At 36.9% G+C, this 13,509-nt stretch overlaps 1 long non-coding RNA gene across 1 annotated transcript; it reads left to right on the top strand.

Annotated features, from left to right (window-relative positions):
* Positions 1–1,346: 1,346 nt before the first annotated feature.
* Positions 1,347–10,583, top strand: LOC106892131. The gene is made up of 2 exons (XR_001412824.1): positions 1,347–2,330; positions 3,640–10,583. It is a non-coding gene; the product is annotated as an uncharacterized LOC106892131 (long non-coding RNA).
* Positions 10,584–13,509: the final 2,926 nt, after the last annotated feature.

Here is a 13,509-nt window from a genome sequence, read left to right as displayed (position 1 = left end):
CATTTCATTCACCATTCATAGATACCATCTAAGTGACTAGTTTAGATCAGTTGCTTAACTTTCAGGTGGCTAAAACTAGCTAAGAAGAACAGGAACTAAGGTGATGAGAAGTTCGTAGCAGAAGACTTATGAATGCACTTAACAAAGAGAAGGTCAGGAAAGCTGTAAGGGACAATACTGAATTGTCAAGGTAGGTCAGAGTGGCTGCATCTCAGTTGTTCAACACCTGCCTGGAAGGTTCTACAGCTGCCTTCCAACTCATGGTAGATCTCTTTTCTACCCTTAAGGCAGTTCTAGAGATCAAGGAGCTGATGGAAGTGGAGGCAGGAGTGCAGTGCTAAGACAGTGATTGTAGCTGTGTGAACGGGTAAGATCTCCTATAAGAAAATAAGGGAGAGGAAGAAAGGAAGAGAGTGATGAAGCTCCTCAGGATGTGGCAGTAATATTAAGAGGAAATGATTCAGTGGAGAAAGTGAGGAAGTGACAAGAGTTACTAAACCCTAGGGAGGTATGGAGGAACATTTATTATCCCTTAAGGAGGTAACAAATAATCAAGCACAGAACGACACGAACAGAGCACATTAGCTTTGGCCAGAAGAAAGTCTGCAGAGAATTAAGTGAGAGGTGCTTTTGAGTGGAAGGAGCAGAAGTTTTAGGGAGGTATGGAGGAACATTTATTATCCCTTAAGGAGGTAACAAATAATCAAGCACAGAACGACACGAACAGAGCATATTGGCTTTGGCCAGGAGAAAGTCTGCAGAGAATTGAGAGGTGGTTTTGAGTGGAAGGAGCAGAAGTTAGCCTGAATTGTCAGAGAAGAGTCTTAAGTTAAATAGTTTGGTGAAGCTGATTTAAGGTGAAACCACAGGGATGGTCTATGAAGGAGAACAGCTGGACAAGGACCAGATGACTTGATAAGAGCGATTTTTTCTTTACAATGGGGAGAGTGTATCATTCTGACACTGAGGGTGGAGGAGGGCAGCAGTGCAAGGTAAACAAGAGCCATAAAAGAACAGGTTAAAATGATGGTAAAAAGAGGTTAGGAATCAGAAAAGTACACAGGCACAAAGCACAAATGAAGAAAGCTGGTAGGAGAGAGGCACTGAGAAGCCTGCATGTTAGGACTGAAAACAAAGTGTGTGGGGTCCATGCTTTAACAGAGTGAAGGGATATGTGTTAAGGCAAATTCGAGTGGAAAGAAGAGGGAGCATTTCAAAGCAGATGCATAATAGCAGGCTGAGTATAGTAGTAATTAGCCGGAGCTGAGGCAGAGCAGCAGTTAGGCGAGCTTTGCAATTATAAGTGGGAGGCCCAGATATGAAAACGAATTTTGAGCTTCCAGAATCAGGGAGATTTGAGTCCATTATGAACAGAGCATTTTTAATCTCCTGGGGAAAAGGAAGCTGAGCCAGACCAGCCATTCTGAATTACCCGACAAGCATTATCCCCCTAGTTAGTGCTTGCAACTGAGGAGCAGCAGATCTGGAGTTCTCATCAAGCCCTGCCGTTGTCTTTAAGATGCTGCTTAATTTTGATGCTTGCATACCCCTTTGGGGACCAAGAGGCTGAATTAATTAACATTTAATGTACCTTGAGATCTTGAACTGGAAGGAACTGTAAAAATACAAAATATTAATATATTGCAACAGTTCTAGGCTAAGCCCAAGGAGATGTTTCATAGCACACAGGACCAGTGCACATGAACTCACACTCAGGTGTGCAAACGCGTGTAGGCATCTAAGTTTGGGGGAGTTGTTTCTGTAACCAGGCTTTCTGTTTCAGCTTCACATCTGCAGACTGGCCTAATAGTATTTCCTAATAGACTGGGAGGTATGTAGATATTGCACTGAAAAGTGTCACGGTAATAAAAATCTTCAGTCTCTAAGGTAGGTAGATAAATAAGGGGTTGGAAACTGCATTGCACCAAACCTGGCCAACTGCAGCCCAGCCAGTAAAAAAATATTATGAAGGTAAAGGGGGAGGCAAAGGAAAAGGGGAGAGGAAATGGGATACGAAGTGTGATCAAAGAAGAACGAACTGAAAGCGGGGTAAATGTGTCAAATAAATAGTGATAATGAAATCCTAACGAAAAGCCTTCTGACATTTGTTCTAACCTATAGTTCGCTTTCTCTCCCGCCTCCGTTCTGTGTCTCGTAGGTTTTGTTAGCTATGACAATCCAGTCTCTGCACAAGCTGCTATCCAGGCTATGAACGGCTTTCAGATTGGCATGAAACGCTTGAAGGTTCAGCTGAAACGCTCCAAAAATGACAGCAAACCTTACTGATCTTAACCCCAGATGCTTACTGCTCTTATTTTAGCTTTCTTAGGGTAAGTCCCATGAGCAAACCTGTCCTCTGCAGGGGGGTTAAGAAAGAACATAGAGCCAACCTTCACCAAGAGACAGTTATTTTTACAGTTACCACTTCCATTTTCCCCACTTGTCCTTATTGCACTTGGCTCCCATTTCCTTGCCAAGTAATTACCAAGTTGTGTTACTGTATTTTGTTTTGCAGCATAATTTATCTCCTTTTTAAAACAAAAATAAACGTCTTGAAATTCAAAGCAACACACACACACACACACACAAACACAAAAAAAATGTGCAATTTAACTCTGTGAACCCTGGTGCCATTAGCACACAATAAAAGTTGTTTTCTATGGATGGATCGTATTTTACCAGGGTGGCACCAGCAGTTTATAGGTTAAACAAAATGGCCTCATGCCAGTTGAAGCACTTATTTTGCAACAAAAATTGAAACAAGTCTTTCCACTACATCAACTTGTTTTTTGAGAAAATTTGAGTATTTTTTTTTCGGTTCAAATCAACGTATTGTTATATATTAGTCTGATTTTACACTGGTCGTCTTTATATTTCACTTTTTTTTAAGTTCTTGTTTTTTTGGAAAGGATTAATGTAAAAAAGATTTAGAGATCTGTTTCTAAAGCTACAGGGTTTAAAATAAAAAAAATAAAATAAAATGAGTGACAATACTTGATGTTTCTTGAGAGATAAATTTAATAATAATAAAAAAAGAAAGCCACAGGCCTGTAAATTTTATTTGTAAAAAGCATTTCTATTTTTATACAAAATTTTTACTGCCTCAGAAATAATGGAAGTTATTTATTGCCTATTGTTAACTTATTGGATACCTAAAGAGCAGCTCTCTATGCTAGCTAGATCCTTTGAAGTAGTCTCTAGAGTAATTGTGCCAGGAATGGGCGCTTTTTCACTGTTGAACCCTACACCCTTTACAGTTCATGCTTTTATCCTCTTGTTTGTATTTGTCTGGTTATTTTGTTCGTAGTTTCCATTATCTAGTTTAAAGTTCAGTTGTCTGACCCCCTTTTTTTCCCCCTCCCCGTATCTTTCTCTTACATTTGTAGAAACTGGTTCTTTCCTCTCTTTTCTCCCCAAAGAGGAATCCATTCTCTCTGACTCCTTTCAGATGGATTCTTTTGGGGTTCCATTGTGCTCTTGTTGACAAGTATTGTAAGTTAATGCAAATTATGTGAACGGCTCATAGACTCTACTGATAAAAGATTTGCATTAGTTTTCTCCTGCACCCATAAAAGTGATTTTGTTTGTGCTGCATAGATTCTATGTAACTTTTTTTCCTCTTCCTTGTTTTTTCCCTAGACATCTCCATGCCCGTTAGCCCATCGTTTGCCTAGCATGTCCCTGTGGCGTCTCAAAAAAAAAAAAGTTTCATCGTCCCGTCATTGTTTCTGATGTCTTTCTGACCTCACATCATATTTGGTTCTCCTACTGACCTTTGATCTAGTTTGACCTTTGAAATTTGCATGTGACCTCATCTAGCTATGAATTCTGGGAAGTCAATGTGAAAAAACATTGCTGCATTCATGCAAGACTGAAATTTATTATTAGATAAATTAATGATAGGATTTAAAAACAACCTGTGGCAAAATGTTTTTTCTTTCTTTCCTTTTTTTTCGGTTTTCTTTTTTCCTTTGGGTTCTTTTTTTTTTGTTTGGATTTTTTGTTTTGTTTGGTTTGGTTGATTTTTTTTTTTTCATTTCGTAAAAAAAAAAATAAAAAAAAAAAACAGACTTGAAAGTATTATACAGGGATTGGCATTCTGCCTGGTCACTGGTGACAATAGCAATATGTGTCCAGAGGCACAGAATGTTGGTTTCTAACAGACTACTTCCAAAACAGTTTGAGAAATAAAACTGTCTGATTTTAAGTCTCTAGAGGTCTGTAATAGTTTTTACATTTTTCAGGCAGTGTAAAGTTTTTTGATAAGGCCATTTTAGGTGGCTCACTTTCTCATTAAAGTATATATATAGAACCACTTTTTGTAGATTAGTATAAGAAAATATTTACCCTGTTTTAGGGCAAATGCTACCTACTTGTGTCACCTTTTGCTGAACTGACTCACAGTTAGACAATCCATGGTTTAATGCACATGAAATTACCTATATTTTATACTGTTTCAATGTACAGAAGAAAGGTTACTGTAAAATGTGTTACGTTGGTGCTTCTGTGAATTAAGTTGTGGTTTCATCATGAGTCTTATGGTCTTAAGTGTTCTATGTTTATAAAAGGCGAGTTTAAAATTGGTTTACTTGAACAACAAGAACAAAAACAAGATTCAAAAAAAAAAACAAAAAAAAAGACAAAAAAAAGTTGTTTGCTTAAAAAAAATGAATTTCATGTGAAAAATGAAAAAATATTCCAGAATAAGTTTGTGTTGGCTTGTGACGCATTGATGTCATTTTTTTATTGTGAACAATTTAGATGTGTTTGTGTTCAGCAAAATGTGATCGGTTTTTCTTTTAAAGAAAAAAAAAAAATCAGTGAAACTATAGTGCCAAATTCCAAAGGTACTTTCTTCCTAGAGCTTCAGTGTGTTTCTTGTGTGAAGTAATTTGATAACATGGGTATTTTATTATGTGTTTTGTATAAATCCCTAATATTTAAAGAAAAAAGAGGTTAAAAAGTTTGTTAACTTGCTATCCTGTGGTCTTGTTGCCTGAAATTGTTATTGTTTGTTATTTCTCTTTGATGTTTTTTGTAAAACATTGTATAAGTGCCCATGTTTCACTTTTTTAACCACTCTGCACACATCAATGCTGTGAAAGCAAACCTCACTATGTATTTTCTTCATATTGTATGGAAACCTCTAAGGTGAGAAAGTTTTGAACTTTTAACCCTTTCCACCCAGAGCTGTCTCGAGTGTTAATACCTTTTATACATTCACCATTTTGCTGTTTATTTTTATATATATATCTATATCTATAAATATATATATACTTAGTTTTTTGTGGTTTATTTAATACATGGTTGAAATCAGAACAATGCACAGGGCAGATCTGAAGGACAAAAATATTTTACTGCTGTCTAAATTTCTTCTGTATCTATAACTAAAATTATTTAAAACCGTAATTAACTTGTGGGTTTCCTTTTTAGATTTCGGGGATTTTGTCTTTTCTTAAAGAGCTTTTAATATGCTGCTGGAATATGCTATTCAGTATTAATAAAATAAAAGAAAAAGAAAACAATTCTTTAATTATCTATTGTGTGAGCCACTCCCAGACAGGAGTGGTAAATCCACCATTTGAAAACCTTGAGGAGAAAAAAAAAAAATAATAATATTTTTGTAATTTAAATAAATGAACTTTTGCTTAAATCAGATGCACTAGATCTTCCTGGGTGAAAATTCAGTGTGCACTGCAGTTAAACTACTTTTTATGGATAAAGTTTACATACACTGTAATGTTTGGTGTTATCTGCCATTATTTGTAACGGCAATATATTGGCTTACTCCTGCAGACACTCGTATAGAGAGGAGTAACTTTACTCGTCCAAGTAGTCCATGGGAATTTATTTGTGACCGATGTGGGTGTTTGCTGGAGGAAGCTCTGTGTAAGGAACCAGAAAAAAGATGCTGGTAGCCCTTTTCACTGCCTTGTAAGTCTGATTTGATTGCATTTCGACCGCACAAGTAGTGGCCAACAACCAAATTTGGTTTTTTCCTACCGTTATAGAGAATTCATTGCCAATCCAATGCGTGCGAGCAGCAGTACCTGCTACTGATGATAAAGTGCCATACCTTCTTCCACTTCCTATTTCTATCTGATTATATTCGAAGCCGCCTAAAATTAAAAACAAAGCCCTATACAAACAACATCAGCTGGTGCACTCTTGTCTCTCATCCCCAACTTAAACGCTTCTTTATGTAGAGCCCTGGGATGGAAAGGACTAGCCTCTAGTGATGCAAAAAAAAAGTTTCCTTCTTATAGCACATGCACTTATAAATAAATGATCTATACTTTTCTCACATGTTTTTACTACTGCTGGGGCCTTCCTACACCCTTTGAGGGCTATTTTGTACTACTTGCAGCAATTTTGCATATTCAAAGTATCATCTCACGTACGTTATATTATATATATGTACATATATATATAATATGAGATCATCATTTGGATTGTTTAGACTGTTTCACTAATTTTTTCTCATTGTACCCACCGTATAAATCTCCAAAGCTTTTTTTTAGATGCCCTAGTGTGTCCTGCGGGTTTACCAGTCCGGTTAGAGCGGCGATGCCTTTGGTCCTGGGGCAGTGTAACTCGGCATCGGGCTGCCCCGAATTACTCTACGCAGGACATTGGCTTAGCAGCAGGAGAGGAGGAATGTTTCTGTACTTCCAGGCAATTGAGACGGGTCATGGCTGAGAAAAGTGTCCATCTTGAAATAAAATTAAAAGAAAAAAAAAAATCAAATAAAAAACCAAAAACCCAAACATACACCTCCTTGGAGACAAATTATCTACTAGTTCTCTTTCAAAATATTGAAAGGAAAAAGCTGCAAGGGTGCAAGGGCCTAATAAGAGAGGAAGAAAAACAAGGGAAATTGCTTTACAAAATTCTAATCAAAAGACTAGACTAGTTGTTTTTTCAAATAAATTAGCTAATTGCGATGAAATGGCAGTCCTCAAAGGAGTAACAAGTTCATCTTTCTTTCACCATAGGGGTTACAGTTCCTTGGCTTGTGCTACTCTGGAATCATTTTACTGTTTCTGTTTTTATTATCTTAAGTGCTAATTAACAAAAGGAAAAAAAATATCCTGTAGTTTCATTACCTTTTTGGATAATGTAATACAAAAAAAAAAAAAAAACAAACCTATGTATTTGTGTTTTTTTTGTGCTGTGAGAATTGTTGTTTGTAGATTAATAATACTATCATTTTGTTTAGAATTACAAACTAGTTTTTAAGTATTGTCTGAGAAAAGCCAAAGTTAATGCAATCTAGTGGAAGCTGTAAGACCATTTGAGTATTGTTTCTGTTTTATTGATGCATTTGGATTTTGTTGTTTGATGGAATTTGAGCCAAAAAAAAAAAAAGAACAAAAAAAAGAAAAAAAAAAAGCAGGCTTTCCTATTTCTACAACTTGATTGTACTTATGCATTTTGTACCAGTGGAACTTTTTATACTGGAGATTAAAAAACAAATGGAAATTTTTGTGGCTTACTCTCGTGGGCCCCCTCGATCATGACTGATTTTCAAGTTTGATTTCTGGATGGTAGAAAGAGAGTTGGTTTTGTTTAGAGAATTCAAAACTTTGGCTTGATTTCTTTTTTTCCCTTTGCTTATATCTAGTGTTTAGAATTTTGTCTTAACAAAAGCGGTAAGTTTCACTTTTTATTCTGTATCGTGCAGTTACACAATAAGGTAATTAGAATTAGGAGTACTCGGTCACTTTGCGTGGATAAATGTATTAGTTAAACCGTTAGGGGTTTGCTTTTTTGCTGTTTAGATCAGAGTTTTTTCTGATTCTTCTGTCCTCATTGTGAACATAACCGTGTAGTTGAAACAGTCAGACTTATTTTTGTAACGTATGTTATTGTGTGATGCAGTTTTTTGCTTCTGTCTCCAATATTAAACCATTTTCCTAATACTTGTCTCTCTACTTTGTGTGTTGTATTGTTGGTGGTCATTCTGTGTTGGTAATACATCTACACACCTCACTGTTTCACGTGCCTGTTTTTTTTTTTTCTCTATTTGTTGGTTGTGTACAAAAGATACAGTCGATTCCACCTAAGTGAATATCTGATTGGGGGGCAAAAGAGGATTTGTACATTTTAGACATGTTATGGTTTCTTTGATTTTTTTTTTTTCTCTCTCTTCCTCCCCCTAGTCATGCCCTATCACTTGGATAATCTATCGGAGCAGGAAACATTTTAAATGAGTTTCCTGCAAAGTCATATTGAAGGTAGCTTTTGTTAGCCTTCTAACTGCAAAAGGTTCTGCACACAAACACACAGAAGCCACCTGAAAAGACTTTTTTTTTTTGCTGTGACATTTCAGTCAGTCTGGAAAATGCGGATTATGGAGATCAATTCTTCCTAGTCATTAAAAAAATAATAATAATACTCTGTTGCTACTTCGCAGAAGCATATGAAACATTCAAGAAAAGGAAGATATAGCCTTGGGATTTCTTCCAAATTGCACAATAATCTGATGGCATATGGTGTTAGTCAAACTCTCCTTAGAAACTAATCACATCTTAACTAGGGCTGTGAGAGCCTACCAGGTGATCGAGCTTCTTATGTGCAGTTATACATATAATAATTAAAAAATAAAATAAAATCCAAGTGAGCACAGGAAGACTTTCTATTAAATCCAGTAGAAGTTTTTAAAAAATAAAATAAAAAGATAAATAAGTGATGGGAAAAAAATCCCCTGTTGTTCAAATGGGTGATATTTTTGCTGTGGGCTTACAAAGCAGATCATTCCCAGCATTGGCTAATAGTATTACACAAATCTCAAAAGGGACAAAAGAAATACTGTAGCACTTTTTTTTATTATTATTTTTTACAGTTGGCTTTTAGCTTTTTTTATTCTTTCATTTCCTATAATTTTTTCCTCCTCACAAGAATCTCTCTGCTCTCCCCCAACCGGTGTCTACCATGATGAAATAAAAGCTGCAAAAGAAAAATCTATGTTGTTCTGGTTTACAAGAAGTCTCTCTTCTCTGTCTGATCACAGATACAAACCTTACAATTTGGAGAGGGGGAAAAAAAAAATAAACAAAACCAACCAAACCAAACCCAAGGAGGAGAGAGCAGCACCGGCGAGTGCTCTCTGGAATTCAAGCCATACGCCCCCGTCCCTTTCCTTTGTCCCACTTTCTTTGATGCTCAGGAATCGAAGACCACTTAAAAGTGCTCTTATGAGACCCAAACGACACTCCTCCCTCATGTCTCCTCTCCCCTGGTCTTTCTGGCACTCTGGCTTTGGCTCACACACACAAACACACACAACCCCCTTAAGTAATGTCCTACGAGGTCATGGCGCACTGGGTGTTTCCGTGTTGGCTCCTGCGTTTGGAAGAGTTTTGAAATTTTATGGTGGCCCATGAGTTGGCCTGGTTGTCGTTGCTCGATACTTTTTTTTTCAAAATTTTTTTTTTTTTGGCTTTTTTCACTTTTCTGTTTCCATGAAAGGCAAATAAGTGATGAGTCTGGAGTCCCAAACAAGCTCAAGTGTCATCTTACAGGGTCTGTTGTCAGAAGTCAGGGGTCCAAGGAAATGCCTTCCGCGCAACTCTAAGTTTAATCTAAAACCATCTGTAGTGGACAGCCCAGGCAGGAGAGCAGAAACCGATGGTCAGACTATATCCTGGGTCTCTGACACCTCTAGAGTTTATGATCCTGAGTTGGATAATATTGACACCAGTGGATTCAGTTGAGTAAGTCTTGACTTGCATGATTGATAAATCAGAATTGGTCTCTGGCTTTTTTAGGTTGCTGTGAATGTTTTGTTACTATTTTTTTTCTTCAAAACTTGGTCTTAGGAAAGAAACTAGAGCTTTGTGAAGGGTCTTTTCTTCCAAAAATAAGACTGAAAAAAAAGACTTATACTGCAGTTGGGTTTCTTTTAAATACTCAGGGCTGAAAGATACAGGTTTTTCTTCTTTTTTTTTTTTATTTCAACAATGGGGAAAAATGAATTCCTTAAAGCAATGCAGCTGAACAGTTTGTCCTGCTTAAATGCATGCTTTTTAATTTCAATTATGTAAGGCACCTTGCAGTGTTAGCAAAATGTCTCTTTGTTAGCTATATGTGTATCGCCATGGGAAATTACCAAACTGTCACAAGACTTGCTGATTAAAGAATAGCCTGCCAGAGTGTGTGTGCCTTTGCCCAGTGTGACTCTTAGGTATTAGGCTAAGGAAAACAGTTTAACAAAATGTAGTGTGAATCATTCCTGATAAGTGAATAAAGCATTGTGACCAAGCAATCAGATTATTCACTTATCAGGAATCGACTGTACTGATAGTTTGCCTGATTGTTTTTGTTCTTCATCTCTGTTGTAGTTTCACTACTTTGCTGTGTTCTGTTTTTTCTCTCATGCTCTTAGCAAAATCACTGGGAATATCCCTTCGTGTGATCATGAAACATGCTACTGAGTAACAAATAAAAAAAAATTTTTAAAATATAAAAATGATATCTTAACAAAATCTATGCACTTGCTATCAGGAACACAATACTGGATGTGTCTTATATATATTGAACTATAATAGTATTCGATTTCTTAAATAAAGCTTAAGAAAGGATTCTGTTGTCTGTAAAATTTTATGAGCATTAAATGGAAAAAAAAAATAAATCATGTTTCTAGGGTTGGGCGCTTTTTGTTGTATGAAATCTTACTGGGTACACGGTCTTTAACCATGCCCAGACAAATGTTATATAATTCGCTTGATAGTTCATTAAAAACAGAAACCTTGAAAATTAGGCTTACTGAAGTCTGTGGGGAGAAAAAGTCTTACCATTCAATGACTTGCAGCAAAAATACTAAAATGCAGAAATGTCTATTTTTTTTCTGTATTTGGAAAAGCAAATGCACTTGCTTTTGCACTAAAACTAAGAAAGAGCTAAAATATGTGAATCAGAAAATGTAATGAAACAATACTATATTACTTCCACAAACAAAACAATACTTCTTTTTGGTATGTGACTTTTTTTCCTCCTGATTCTAGACAGATTTAGAATAAAAAAAGGAAAGCCAGTATGCTCAAAATCACAGATTCAACACTGGAGGTCAAAGCATCTTTTTGCGGAAGAATTGTGGCTTATTGTACCGTTCCTGTATCTGAGCCTTCTCTTAGGAAAAAAAAAAAATCACATCAAAACCCATGAATTAAATGGGAGTCGAATAGCTAAAACTGTTGAGTACACTGAAAAATTTATTCCTTCGATGGCTGTACATTTGCCATAAAGTTGTAGCTTTCAAACAATGTTTTTTTTAATGGAAATACCCGTACTTCTTGTATTTAGCAAACTTTCAATAATGTCAGCCTTTGGCAAAAGATCCAGGAGAGTGGTGGGGGTTGCTTTCTTTTTTTTCTTTTGAACTGCATTACTGCCTCACTTTTCATATGCCATTATATTATCTGAAAAAAAAAAAAAAAAAAAAAAAAAAAAAAAAAAAAAAAAAAAAAAAAAAAAAGAAAAAAAAAAAGAATTAAATTGTGGAAATCTATCCGTTGCTTGTATCATTCTCCTCTATTCATACACATTTCACAAATGTTCTTGAACTCAACATCCAATGACCAGGTTCGTTAGACCCATAAACCCAAAATACTGCTCCCCCAGAGAGGCCGTGGAGAGGGTTGGCTTGGGTGGGCAGCAGGATGGTCCTGTCCATCCCACAATGGCACAAAGTTTAGATGGGAACAAGGCCCTGGTTTTCAGGGGCTGCTGATGTAACAGAAATATTAAGTAATAGCAACAATTAGCTCATATTTGTATTCCCTCTGATTTTTCTCATTATCAAACTTATTTTTTATCCATTAAAAGGAGCTGGAAAGTTGCAGTCATTTTCTGAATCGTTCGCCCCTGTTGATAGCCTAATTGTTTTACATGAATGCTAATATTTCCCTCTCACACATTTATATCTATCAGCTAAATCAGCAGTAAAGTAAACTCTTCTGGGATACATTCCTATATCAATTAGCAAGGATTTATGCTCCAAAGCACCATTAACATTAATGGGAGTGTGCTCTTTAGCATAAACAATTGGCGATAGGTCTGGTGGACTTTATTTCACAAACAAAGAAGCATTTGAATCTTAGAGACTTGTTTCCTGAAGACAGTACTGCTGGGAGCGATGTCCCAGCCTGCCCGGGCTGCTCTGGGGACATCTCACTCACAGCACATGCATAAATTGTTGAGTTCCCAGCAAAAGGAGAGAGACAGCATCAGTTCAGAAAGTGGGCTAACTTCTGGTACAAAGTTTTGCTGGCATTTTCGCTTCTGAAAAACCTGCCTGAGAACACACCAGGCAAAATTTTCAGCATTATCTCACATCCCTCCAACCAATGGCTTGAAAAATTTCACTCTTGGCTCACCCACGTTGCGTGGTGCCCCAGGGTGGAGACCACAGAGATGTTGGAAAGAGGCAGAAGGAAGACCAGAGATGAAATCCTGGGGGAAAGCAAGCGGTGGGTTTGTCAGCTCCCTGCACTGTAGGTTTCACAGCTCCGTGCCTTTGAGCAACAAGTTAGAGGGGCCCAATAAATCACTCTCACCCTTCACATGTAGGACAACATCATTTCCCCCGACCCCATGCTTGATCAAGTCAGCAAATAAGCAACAAAAGAGTTCAGTCGTAATCCAAAATCACTGGGGTGAAAGTCCACCACTTCCCAGAAACACACAGTCTGCTGAATCCCTGCCCATGCTTTTGCAGATGTTTTCTCTGTTGGTTTTGGCTGTGCTCAGTTCCACTACACTATAGAGCCCTTTTGTATCTACAATTTTCCCCCCAAGGATGGTTGTAAGCAGGTCTCGAGTTGCTTTTTATCCCCTTTTTTCATAAAATAAATATATCACGTTCTGGAAGTATCTACATACAATAGTGGGGTTTTGGTCCCTGAATAATTTATGTGGTTTATTTCTGAAACCTTCTTTTTCTTTCTTTCTTTCTTTTCTTTTTCCTGACATCCTTTCTAAATTTGGGGTATCAGAGCCGGATTAATTATTTCAACATCAGGTCTAGTGGTGCAACATGCAGAAATTAAAAATGTCATCCCTATTCTACTCCTATGAATTGCACGGCCAGGGATTGCATCACTCCTTGCAAAGAATAACATGCAAAAGCCACAAAACACCATATTGGGAGAATTATTTTGGGTTACTTCTTTAGTAAGGCTAAACCCCTCTCAGATGTATTGTGCACCAGGTTCCTGTGTGTGTGGTCTGCTTGCCTGTTCTTAGACTTGAAAGCTTACTTACAACCATACTGAGAGCACTCTTGTATAACTCCTCGTCCTCTTCATTTTCCAAAGTTATCAGCAGATTTAATATTTACTTCCAAGTCATTAATGAAAATATTCAATAGCATTCAGACCTATTACTGATCCCTGCAGAACCCCTCTAAAAATACTCTTCTACAGTGATTTCTCCTTTGACAGCTTCTTTGTTGACACGTCAGCCCAGTTCTTAATCCATTTTATGTGCCTTGTATTGATAGGGTAGAAT

This window comes from Calidris pugnax, unplaced genomic scaffold (assembly GCF_001431845.1).
Source record: "Calidris pugnax isolate Ruff unplaced genomic scaffold, ASM143184v1 scaffold125, whole genome shotgun sequence".
NCBI classification, from domain to species: Eukaryota; Metazoa; Chordata; class Aves; order Charadriiformes; family Scolopacidae; genus Calidris; species Calidris pugnax.
This window is presented reverse-complemented; position numbering and strand designations above follow the sequence as displayed.